We start from the raw sequence: 13261 nt of genomic DNA, 5'->3' as shown, positions 1-13261 counted from the left end.
ACAGGGACGCCGCCTGTTTGCGCCTTCCTGGCTGCAGCGTGCCAAGAAACAAGCCTGCTCCGGCCTCCACCTGACGCTAAGCCCAGCCCGGGGAGCTCGCGCATTAAGCCTCGCCTCTCCCCTGCCGATAGGGCAGGGGCGGGCAAACTTTTTGGCCTGCTGGCTGCATGGGGTTTCGGAAATTGTATGGAGGGCCGGTTACGGGAGGCTGTGTCTCCCCAGACAGCCAGGCGTGGCCGGCCCCCGACCCCTATCTAACCCGCCCTGCTTCTCGCCCCCTAACAGCCCCCCGAGGACTCCTGCCCTATCCAACCCCTCTGCTCCCATCTACCCCCACTGGTCCCTGTCCCCTGACTGCCCCCCCATCCAACCACCCCTTCTCCCTGTCCCCTGACTGCCCCCTGGAACCCCCGCCCCTGCCTGCCCCCCGCCGCCCCATCCAATCCCTCCTCTCATTCCTGACTGCCCCCCCAGGACTCCTGCCCCCATTCAACCCCCCGTTCCTTGCCCTCTGACCCCCCCCAGCCCCTAGCCCCACCCCCTGACCAGCCCCTCAAACTCTCCTGCCTTCTATCCAGCCCCCCCCAGCACCGGTGGCTGGCAGGGCCGGCTCCAGGGTTTTGGCCGCCCCAAGCAGCCAAAAAAAAAAAAGCCGCGATCACAATCGCGATCTGTGGCGGCAATTCGGCAGGAGGTCCTTCGCTCCGAGTAGGAGTGAGCGACCGTCCACCGAATTGCCGCCGAACAGCTGGACGTGCCGCCCCTCTCTGGAGTAGCCGCCCCAAGCACCTGCTTGCCAAGCTGGTGCCTGGAGCCGGTCCTTGTGGCTGGCAGCGCACGCCCAGAGCACCAGGGCAGGCAGCCACGCCGCCCGGCTAGAGCCAGCCACACCACCGCGCAGCATAGAGCACCGGGTCAGGCCGGGCTCTGCAGCTGCGCTGCCCGGCAAGAGCTCGCAACCCTGCCGCCCAGAGCATTGCGCCAACGGGCAAGCTGAGGCTGCAGGGGAGGGGGAACAGCAGGGGAGGGGCCGGGGGCTAGCCTCCTGGGCCGGGAGCTCAGGGGCCAGGCAGGAGGGTCCCGCAGGCCGTAGTTTGCCCACCTCTGGTATAGGGGATGATCAGCCCATTTTATAACTGGGGAAACTGAAGCAGAGAGGGTGTGTGCATCTTGGCAGGGTGTTAGACTAGACAACCCTTGCAGTCCCTTCTAACCCTATGATTCTGTGACCTGAGTGAGAGAATCAGCCTCAGAGCTGGATTTCTAGGCTTGCCCACAGTGGGTTGGTCCAGTCCGGCATGGGCCCATGTGGGGGCTGCCCTCTTGGCTGAAATTGGGGACCCTCCCCCACAGCAAAAAGCAGGAGCTGCTACAGTTTGAGCTGATGAGCAACTCCTAGGCCTTGTGGTTCTGGCTCAGCAGTCGGACCTGCAACACAGACGCACTGGCGGGTCACACTCCGGGAGCTTCCAGATACAGGGATTCAATGCCTTGGTGAAAGGAAGGGTGTGGTGGTCAAGAGACAACCTCTCTGCTACTCCAAGCTCTGTCAATGGTTTGTGTGACCTTGGGACAATTACATAGCCTCTGTTTACTCATCTATGAAACAGGGAGCATACCTGAGTTTCACCACCCCAAAGCATTTCATGAGACAGACTCCCCATCCCTGCAAATCCTGAGATTTGATTTAAAAATCCTGAGATTAAAAAAAAACCTGGGGGATTCTCTTTATTTGCCTTCTAGACTCTGAGCCTGTACAATTCACATTGTCAGCTTTTTCTCCACAAACAGGAGGGCTACAGACTTCTTTAAAAAATGGAGGCTGAGAGTCTCACCTAATCACATGCCTCCAGGAGCTGGGGCTTTAAGAAAAAACCACAAGGAGTCATGGGTTACCTCCAACGCTGCTGGGGAAATCAGCTAATATTTGTAAAGTACTTTGAGAGCCTTGAATACAAGCTACACTGCTCCAAGGGGAAGCATGCATCCTCAGTGAGCAATCGACTATGCAGGGGAAGTATACTCACTGCATGGATGATGCAACATTTTCACACACACACACACTGCAATCCTCAAACCTCATGGGCACTCCTTTGTTTTATCACTTGGGGTGATTTGCATTTCAGAAGGGGCCAGAGGAAGGAGACCCCGCTGAGTGCAGGGATGACTAGTGGTGGCAGCAAGTCTTGCATCTTCTTCCTCCTCACCCCCCTCCCAATCTAGGGCCGGGCACTATCTGATCCTTGCTGCTGCTTCAATTTTACATTCTTTTTTCTTATGTTACTGGCTGCTCAAGTTCAGGCTAATGGATAAACCTCGGCCTTCCTGTAAACATACACCAGAGACAGAAACAGGAGTCATGCTTTCCATGCACTTAGGAAGCCCTGAAGCCTGGCCCCTTAGCACCATTCAGTTAAACATTCTAATCTAAAGCTACCACTGCCCGTGTAATTTACTGGGGAAGGGCTTTGGTGGATCAGGGCTCTCCTTCGGCCAAGTGCTTTGGCAAATGAAATGAAGAAAGAGCTTCCCTGGCTCCGATGGACAAAAATGGACTTTTTTAAATTGCTTTTACTCACTGTGACTGACATGCTAGGGAAAACAATCTCTTTTCTCTTTGAAGGTGACCGGCAAAGGGGGAAACAATATTGTTTGTGCCTTTTTCCCCCTCTTCTGTTTCTGCTGCATGAATATGGTTTGAAATTTTAGGGGGGCTTTGTAAGAGGTTTTTTCATTTGCCCTTTTTGGTTTTGACATTACAAATTCCAGCCTCATTGGCTTTGTTTTTCCTGGAGGGTAACAGTCACCGGGGCATAGCAAAGAGAGACGAGAAGTTATTTGCATCCATTATTTGCACCGTTCTTTGAACATGTAACAATAAGGCCTAGTTATAAAATGACAAGGGGATGGCCTATTAGCTAGTAAATGGATCTCAAAGTTAGTAATAGACTTCTCCACTTGAATGCAGCCATCCAACCATGCTAACTGAAGAGTCTTATGCATCCTGTTAAAGCCTCCTTGAGGGAAGAACTGGGGAGGTGCTGGCAAATGTGGCTCTTTGGACCTCACCGGGAGAGGATGTCCGAACCTTAAGCCATATCATGACACTGATTTTTAAGCAGAAAGCCCCATTGGTTGCAATAGGGCATTTTTGAAGTAGATGGGTTTAGTGAGCTAGCTGGCCCTTTTCATCTCTCTCTACTATGAATCTTTCAGTGAGGGCCCAATCCAACACCTGTTCAGGTCAATGGAAGCCTTTCCACTGACGTCAGCTGATATTGGATCAGGCCTTTATGCCTGGTCCAGTGCTAGCTTCCCTCAGTGCTGTTACTTAGCTCAACCTTCTTTCCATCCCTAGGACAGATCCTAGGGTACTACTGGGAGGAAGTCGCCAAAATGTAATAGATTTCTATCCAGACAAAAACTGCTTAAACTGTTTGGTTTTGGGGACATTGCCTGAAAAAATTAAATGTTCTACTGCTAATAGCTAGAAAGGAGACATCACAAGGAGTTTTAGAAACAACCGAACCATGCATAAGACCAACATCCGATTGCTGAAGATTGTGTTGTCCGTTCCATGCCCCTTTGGCTGTGCTTCCAGAGCAGATGCGTTGCCAAGGCAAGCACTGTGCATCTGGGCTACCGTCCCCACAGCATTTTTACTGGTGCATATAAATACCAAGTAGCATAACATTCCATAGGATAATCGTGAAATACATTTCATTTTGTGCTATGCATGGAGGTTAGAGACAGAAGAATATCAGTCAATATCATTTCACAAATAAAACTGCTAGTAATACTATAAACGGGAGGCCGTCTTCTAAGGTTTAGGTATCGTCAAAGATTTGATGGACGTAAGGGGACCATACATTTTAGTTCTCTCCAGTGGGTTTTTCTAGGTATGCCCACTGTCTTTTACTACAAAGATTTTGGGCCTGATCCTTAGCTGGTGTACATTGATTTACACCAGCTGCAGATCAGGCCCACAATTTCCTGATCAGATGACATATTAACTTTCGTGGCAGAGACCTACAGATCTTTGCACACATTTTTACCACAAAGTAGAGCATAGAAGGGATTTGTAAAATCTAACAGGACATCTTGACAGAACAAAAAGCAATGGTCTCAAGTTGCAGTGGGGAAGGTCTAGGTCGGATATTAGGAAAAAACTATTTCACTAGGAGGGTGATGAAGCACTGGAATGGGTTACCTAGGGAGGTGGTGGAATCTCCGTTCTTAGAGGTTTTTAAGGCCCGGCTTGACAAAGCCCTGTCTGGGATGATTTAGTTGGTGTTGGTCCTGCTTTGAGCAGGGGGTTGGACTAGATGACCTCCTGAGGTCTCTTCCAATCCTAATCTTCTATGATTCTATGATCTTGTCTGTAACCCTGTTGGGATGCTCAGCTAGAGATACCCTCTGACCCATTTGAAGTTCAATAGTTTCATATGGCCAGATGCTAATACCTTACTCACATGGAGTAATACCTTAGCCACAAAAGTGATGTGAAGGGTGGAGGAAATGCATTACAATGAGAGTCTACTGAGCTCAATCTGTTCAGTTTACCAAAAGATTAAGAGGTGATTTGATCATGGTGTATAAGTACCTTAATGAGGAGAAAATACAAGCTACAAAGGGGCTCTTTAGTAGAGTGGAGAAAGGCAGAATAACAACCAAAGGCTGGAAGCTGAAGCCAGACACATTTAAAGTAGAAATAAGGGACAAAGTTTTAATAGGGAGGTTGTTTAACCACTGGAACAAGCTACCAAGGGAAGTGGTGGATTCTTCATCTCTTAATGTCTTCAAATCAAGCCTGGATGCCTTTCTGGAAGAGAGAGACACAAAATTGCCACATACACAAGTTATTGGGCTCAGTACAAGGGTAAGGGGTGAAGTGTAATGGTCCGTGATATGCAGGAGGTAAGATTACATGATCTAATGATCCCTTCCGGCCTTAAACTCTGTGAATCTATGAGGGCTTGTTTACACAGAGCAGCAAAGTGCACTATTCGGGTGTGATTTCTAAAGCGCACTTACGTGTTGTGCTCTAACCAGTCCATATAGTCTCTGCTGGTGTGCATTAAAAGTTCCCTCGTGCTGTTTGAAACAGTGATTATTTAAATCCACCAGACTCCTTGTTGTTTTTGTAGATACAGACTAACACGGCTACCCCCTGATACTTGATTATTTAAAGTGCACTAGGAGCTTTTAATAAGTGTCGGTCAGCTCCACACAGACCAATTAATGGGCAACATGTTAGTGTGCTCCAGAAATCACACCCCCATAGTTCACATTGCTGCTCTGTATAGACAAGCCCTGAAATATACTCCATGAATGGGCCTATTGATTTTAATGGGACCCTTTGAGGAGCTGTTACTCAGTGGAAGAATGACACCAGCATCTGACCCAAGGTGAATTACCTGCCCTTTCCATTCTAAATGTATCAGAGGGGTAGCCGTGTTAGTCTGAATCTGTAAAAAGCAACAGAGGGTCCTGTGACACCTTTAAGACTAACAGAAGTATTGGGAGCATAAGCTTTCGTGGGTAAGAACCTCACTTCTTCAGATGCAAGTAATGGAAATCTCCAGAGGCAGGTATAAATCAGTATCGAGATAACGAGGTTAGTTCAATCAGGGAGGGTGAGGTGCTCTGCTAGTAGTTGAGGTGTGAACACCAAGGGAGGAGAAACTGCTTCTGTAGTTGGATAGCCATTCACAGTTTTTGTTTAATCCTGATCTGATGGTGTCAAATTTGCAAATGAACTGGAGCTCAGCAGTTTCTCTTTGGAGTCTGGTCCTGAAGTTTTTTTGCTGTAAGATGGCTACCTTTACATCTGCTATTGTGTGGCCAGGGAGGTTGAAGTGTTCTACAGGTTTTTGTATATTGCCATTCCTGATATCTGACTTGTGTCCATTTATCCTCTTGCGTAGTGACTGTCCAGTTTGGCCAATGTACATAGCAGAGGGGCATTGCTGGCATATGATGGCATATGTCATTTGTAAAGAGCAAGTGGAAGGAATTGGGACTCAAGGCCATGGTACTTAAGTGAGAATGTTTTATGAACCTAGGGTAAGTGGCAGTGTTATGCTGAAGAAGCTGTTACGAGTAAGGAAAGAGTATACAAGCCATTACAATGAAATTAGCTGTCTAGTGTTCTTGTAAATAAGTGTCAAGGTGTATGGATGGGCTATAAAATACCCACTGAGAGCCTTTTCATATTGTACGTATAGCAATCAACACCACACAAGGGAAGGAAGCTCAAACATCTACCAGTTGTTTCAATGATTGAATAATAAACCCTGGGTTTGAACTAACAAATTCACTGCTGATTAATGGTTCCCAATGAGCAATGGTACCAAGTAAGAATAAGGAGAAAAATCAGGCCAGCTTCTTAGCTGGTTTAAATCACCTATCTCTGTTGGCTTTAATGGAATTTTGACATTTACACCGGCTAGGGATATGGTCTTCTGAATCTAGATTGAGCTTTTTCCCCCCCCTCATGATCTGTTAGAGAACAATAATTATTATTATTTCTTATTTGTATTGTAGTGGCATATAGGGGCCATAGTCATGGACCAGGGCTCCATTGTGCTAGGCACTGCACAAACAAACAAGACAGTCCCTGCCCTGAAGAGCTTATAGTCTAAGACAAGACACAGATGGATACAGAGAGACAGGGAGGACAAAGAAATAATAAGACAGTACTGATGGGCTGTGGGCTTAGTATACCAATAGCTGAGCCATTGTTCATTGTTTTGAAGGGATAGTGTCTAGGAATAGGGTAGTGTCCCTTTAAATAATTGTGAGCCGTCTGGTGGTGCTCATCATATTTTATATTGAGAAGCTGCCAGAAAACAGTCAGAATAGAGGGTTCGACAGCTAGGTCTTGCATGTTAGTGTACAGTTAATAAACATGGTTATATGGGACCCGGCTGTGCCCATGTGGTTTCTTCACATTTTTGATATGTAAAGAGCAAATGACACAACAGCAGGCATCTCGGCAAAGGAGAGTTTTAAGTAGGGCAATGAGGTGGCTTTGAGTAAGAGAGAAAGCATCTTACTACATTCTTACTTCTGGAAACAGAACATTCACCACAAGAGGGAGCACCAGGAAAGGCTCTGGTCTTTCAAGAGCATGTTCTCTAGATCCTCCTATCTCATGATCATCAGACTGACTGTGCTGCTCAATAAGTGGAAATCACCCACAATTCCCAGGGTGGTGTCTCCATCCACAAAGAACCAGCACAATGGGTCCATGACTGGGGCTCCTACATACTCCTGTATTACAAAGTATCTATATAGTAAGAATCCAGGACTGTCACCTGTCTCTGTGTTCCTCTGAAGCCTAGAATGTCTGTTGAGTCAGTGTGATGTCCTGGGAACCATAGGCGCTGGAGCACCCATGGGGAAAAAATGGTGGGTGCTTAGCACCCACCGGTAGCCCCCCTATCAGCACCTCCCCCTGCTGCCAGCACCTCCTGTCCATGGGCTTGCCCTGCTGATCAGCACCTCTCCCTCCGTCCCTGCGTCTCCCGCCCACCGCGAACAGTTGTTTTGCGGCGTGCAGGAGGCTGGGAGGGAGGCGGGAGGAGCGAGGATGCAGCGTGCTCAGGGGAGGGGGCGGAACTGGGCGGGAAGAGGCAGGGCGGGGGTGGGGCTTTGGGGCAAGGAGTGGAGTGTGGGTGGGGCCTGGGGTGGAGCCAGGGGTTGAGCACCCCCCAGCATTTTGAAAAGTCAGTGCCTGTGCTGGGAACAGCTACAAGCATGGTTCAGGGCACTTTTTGTTCAGAATATCACCAGGTTCAATGATCACTGGGATTCGTGGTCTGTTACCATCCAATTTTTAAGTTCTTAGCCATTTAGACATTATGAATTGCATTTGTGAGACAGCAAGGCATGTATCTATGCCATGCCAAGAGTCCTACCCCGTTGTGATATCAGAGGTTACTCAACCAATCACCACTCAGCCTCTACAACTAATTTGCATGCAGCAGTTTCATTGGTTGTATGAGGCAGATGGTGCATTACTTGACCTGACTGCCACACCTTTCAGCTACTAGTAAAAAGTAACATCGTGTACTGCTCCCAACTCATGGGATCCACTTTCATTCAAGGTCCATTAACTCTCAGTGCCATAAGAAAGAAGTTCCATGAAAACAGCCAGTATATAAAGGTACACAATGAAACAGCATGAAACCAATCATGCTGGGGAGTATGGACACAATAGTTCAATAGAAAAGGTAATATAGAGATCTGCCCACAGGTGTGGGTGTAAGGGAATACTGCATTCTAGTTCCGGATCTCTGTGGTGGTGGGCAGGCCACTCAACTTCTCTGGCTCAATTTCCTGACCTGTAATCTAGGGATAATAATAATTACTTACCCTACCTCAGAAGGCGGTGAGGATTAATTACGTAATGTTCCTGTTGCGATATATTTATCTTCACATAGTCAATGCCAACTGTAGCAGGAATCGGTTTACAGTGCTCATGCATTCACTGGAGACTATCCCTTCGCAATGTACTTTGCCAAAACCATTTTCTTAAAAATAACTTTTTTTAAAAAACAACACCCTAACGATTTGGGTTCTGGCCCAAAACTACTGTTCTCTTTAGGGCTTTAAAAAAAAAAACGGTGTTAGAGCTATCTAAATCACATACCTCAGCCGGCATGACAGATTTAATATAGCAGCAATAACTCCCTCTCAGCACATCTCAATCTGTTTGAAATTGAACAGATGAAGCAAAGCAGCTAAAGATTCATTACTGGTATTATTTATATTCTTGGCACCGGTGCATATCCCTTGGTGTGCATGGTGCTGTACAGATAAGGAAGAAAACAAAGTCCCCACACGCGCCCCCCCCCATCTTACAGTGTGAAATGAGACAAAGTAAAAACAAGGGTTGTGTTACGTCAGCAGACACAGAACATCTAGGTGTAGGCAGCACTAGTTATATTAAGACATTGGCTCTCAACCTTTCCAGACTACTGTACCCTTTGCAGGAGTCGGATTTGTCTTGCGTACCCCCAAGTTTCACCGCACTTAAAAACTTGTTGCTTACAAAATCAGACTTCAAAATACAAAAGTGTCACAGAGCACTAGTACTGAACAATTGCTGACTTTCTCATTTTTACCATGTAATTATAAAATAAATCAATTGGAATGTAAATATTGTACTTACATTTCAGTGTATAGAATATGGAGCAGTATAAACAAGTCCTTGTCTGTATGAAACTTTAGTTTGTTCTGACTTCACTAGTGCTTTTTATGTAGCCGGTTGTAAAACTAGGCAAATATCTAAATGAGTTGATGTACCCCCTGGAAGACCTCTGCGTACCCCCATGGGTATGCATACCCCTGGTTGAGAAGCACTGTATTAAGGTATAATACTCACAGAGGGGGAGTGATTCCCTGCCTACCTCATGGCTGCCCAGAAGCAACTGGTTGTACTCTTTCAATGTCTGAGGGTGCCCAGGAACTGCACCCAAATGGGCTGGTATGCAGCAGTACTGTGTTGTGGCTTGGCTGCCATCTTGGCTAACACCAAGCATTGATCTGGGGCCCTCCAGAGCTAACAGCTTGAGCTAAAGAACCAGCCTCTCTCGTGGGGGCTAACAGAGGGGCACCGAAGTGGACACATAACACACACTGGCCAGTGGGTTACATACTTCTCTGCAGAGAGGGAGCTCGCCACTAGCACCTGAGGCACACAACAGTTCAAAGCTGAGGCGAGCCCCCACTGTGTGGGGCCTGCCATTGTGTCCAATGCCAGGAGTGGCCTTGGGGACCTCCAGAGAAAAGTACCCGAGTCCTTCCAGTCTGAGGTAAAGAACCAAGTCCCCTGGTTGTGACAGACCCACATCCTCTGTGGATCGAGGCTACCTCACACATGAACCAGTGGGTTACAAGAGCAGAACTGCACTTCTCCTAAGATGCCTTTTTCATCCTCCAGAATCCCAGCTTTTGTTGTCTTTGAGAAGTCAGCCTCTGTCTGTTAGGGTTGTGAAAAAAATCTCGAACACGTGAACCAAGTGTAACTGGGGCAACAATGTCAGCCTGAGTGTGCAGACAGCCTGAAACAAGAGCTCTGAGAGGAGTCAACTGCCCCATTCATCTCAGTGGGTGCTAACTCACATGGCAATGGGGACACTTAAAATGCCACCAGTGTTAATTATTTCGCTGCTGAAAGGAGAGGAAGTATCATAGTATGAAGATCTATGCAGTCTACTCAGACTGACAGCTCATTTTGACAGCATGAGTGTCCAGTCAAGAAGGACCGAAGCCCAATGATTCGAGCAGGGCCCAGCAGGGCATCTGAGTCCCTATCAAGGGGGAGCCAAAGCCCAGGAACCAAGCAGAGCATCTGAGCCCTACGGAGGGAAAGCCAAGCCTGAGGAGCACAGGAGAGCATCCACAATCATATTTTGAACAACTACACAACCTGCCTAAGAACAACATCTAATTTGGTCATGTCAAATGGGCAGAGCTATGTTTTTTCTTAGCAATTCCACCCCTGCACAACAAGGTCACTGAAAAATCGGGTTTTAAAAGGGTGTGTGTACAAACAGAGGTAGGTAGATGGGGCGTAACATTAAAGTACCCCAAGCTGGGTTGCTTTAGTATTGTCTTCACTGCATTGGATGCACATTTATTTAATAGCTTGCAGTTGCACTATAGAGTGATCTGCATCTGGTGAATGTGAGGTAAGTAGGGTTGGTGGAAAGCTAGCCAAAAGATGTTGAGTTTTCAGAGCTGGTCTCTCTCAGACTTTCACCAACAGAAGTTGGTCCAATAAAAGATATTACCTCACCCACCTTGTTTCTCTACTATCCTGGGACTGACATGGCTCCCACAACACTTGAGTTTTCACAGGAAGGAGGAGAGCCGGGTTGCTCTGGACTGAAACTGTAGCATGAAAAAGTCACAAGGTTATGAGTGGTAGAAGGAGCTGAAGGGCCAGATTCTCAGCGGGTGTAATTGACGTAGCCCCATAGTATGGATCTTGACTTACACCAGCTGGGGATCTGGCCCAAAGAGGTTAATGAGGCAGAATGAATTAGAAAAATGTTGTTCATGTTAGTTCACTCCACACTGAAAGGGTCACTGATATTTCTACTACACTTGCCCCAGAAAACCCCAAACAGGGATCAGAGACCCATCATGCCTGGCACAAACAAATAACACCTCCACAGTTCCTGCCCCAGAGAACTCACAATCTCAGATTTAGACAATACAGAACAAGTGAATAAACAGACAAGGGAGAAGTGAGGGGAAGTAGGCACAGACGGGGGGTCCCGGTAGTCACAGGGGAGGTGTCAGCTGTCTTTAGGATTCCTCTATCACAAAAGGTTTCTCTGATTTTTCTGATTTCCCGGACAGACATCAGTCTCTGCCAGTGTTAACAGCAAGCTCTGGGCTCTCTTAGCAGACTAGAGGGGGAACTTTCTCCTCTTGACTGAAGGCAAGATGGCCTAGTCTGGCGTTTTTTTCAATTGCTTTAAAGCTCATTGTCTTTATGAACTCCATCCACTTAGTTGGCAGCTGGCCTGCCTCTAGTCAGCCTCTGAGCCAGCCCGCATTTCCTCCAGCCATGCCGCACAGCTTCTAGGACTCTAGCGAGTACGCGTAGCAGAGTCCAATGGTTATAATTAGAGCTTGGCAGCTTGCCCAGTCAGATTACCAGGAGGAAGGGAAATCTAGAGCACCCATCCAAATGAAGCGCAGAGACTGCATCCTGAAGCCTAAAACGAGGAGCAACATAGATCGCCGGTGTTTTCACTTGGAATGCACTGTGCAGGTGTTGAACAGCACAGGCAGCATTTCTAGGAAGGCGTGGTCTGCTCTGCACCGTATGTGTGCTCTTGGGATAGCTTTGTCTGCATTTTACAGTGAATATGCAAAGCACATAGGTGCTGGAAGTAGGAGTTCTGGGGGTGCTGCTGCACCCCCTGGTTTGGAGTGGTTTTTATCACATACAGGGTTTCCAGTTTGGTTCAATAGCTCTCAGCACCCCCCACTATACAAAGTGTTCCAGCACCCCTGGCAAAGCATCCATTCCCCTTTTTCCAGCTTCCCCAGTGCTTTTATTTCCCTTGCATTTTTTAAAACTTTCCTGTAAGTCTACTGTGCCCTTCGATCAGGGGATGCCATTGTCTTTGACTGTGGGATTTCCCCATCACTCCCGGTGACATGACAAATCACAGCTGGAGTGTCAGGTCTTTGAGGCAGAGTGCAGGTCGCTCGTCGCAGTGCTCACGTGGAAGGATTGGAGAGGGTATGTTTTCAGTGCACAGTCAATTTTCTTCTGATTACACCCCCGCCATCCGCAGCAATACTCGCCTGAAATGTCACAATCTACTTGAGCAACAGCATGGGACAGATTCTCCCCTCACAGCGGTGTAAATCAGGAGGAAAATCAGACCCGATCAGACCATAATAAGCTGCTAACTCCAAAGATTAAAGTGTGTCCCCGTCCTTCACTGTGTCTCCAAAGATGGGGCTGTGGGGCCAGAAGCAGAACAGAAAGACTGTGGCTATGTCTAGTTCAAAAGTTCAAAAAAGAACTAGATAAGTTCCTGGAGGATAGGTCCATCAATGGCTATTAGCTAGGATGGTGTCCCTAACCTCTGTTTGCCAGAAGCTGGGAATGGGCAACAGGGATGGATCACTTGCTGATTCCCTGTTCTGTTCATTCCCTTTGGGGCACCTGGCATTGGCTACTGTTTGGAAGACAGGATACTGGGCTAGATGGACCTTTGGTCTGACCCAGTATGGCCGTTCTTATGTCCTCACTGACAGAAAAGGTGAGTTGTCACTGGGGGTGGGATGGGGTGACTGATGCACCTTCGCTATCTTGGTTTAGAAACATAGTGGAGACAAGGCCCTGTAGTCTTACTGCCAGGTAAAGTAGATGAGGTCAACCAATTGAATTAGTTTTAAGATGGAGCTTGATGAATGGGGTAATATGCTGGAGTTCCCTGTAATAGTAAGGAACTGGACTCAACGGGCTAGGAGGTCCTACCTCCCTATGTCACCACAGGTGGGTGGGTAGGTATAGTGCTGCTGATTCTGCCTAGTTACTTTGGGATAGACACTACAAGTGCCTTGTCTCCACTTCGGATTTCACAGAGCTGAAACAACGAGGAGCACTTGTGGCGCCTTAGAGACTAACACATTTATTTGGGTATAAGCTTTCGTGGGCTAAAACCCACTTCATCAGATGCATGGAGTGGAAAATACCGTAGACAGGTATATATACACAGTA

This window comes from Emys orbicularis, chromosome 2, assembly GCF_028017835.1.
Source record: "Emys orbicularis isolate rEmyOrb1 chromosome 2, rEmyOrb1.hap1, whole genome shotgun sequence".
NCBI lineage: Eukaryota > Metazoa > Chordata > Testudines > Emydidae > Emys > Emys orbicularis.
This window is presented reverse-complemented; position numbering follows the sequence as displayed.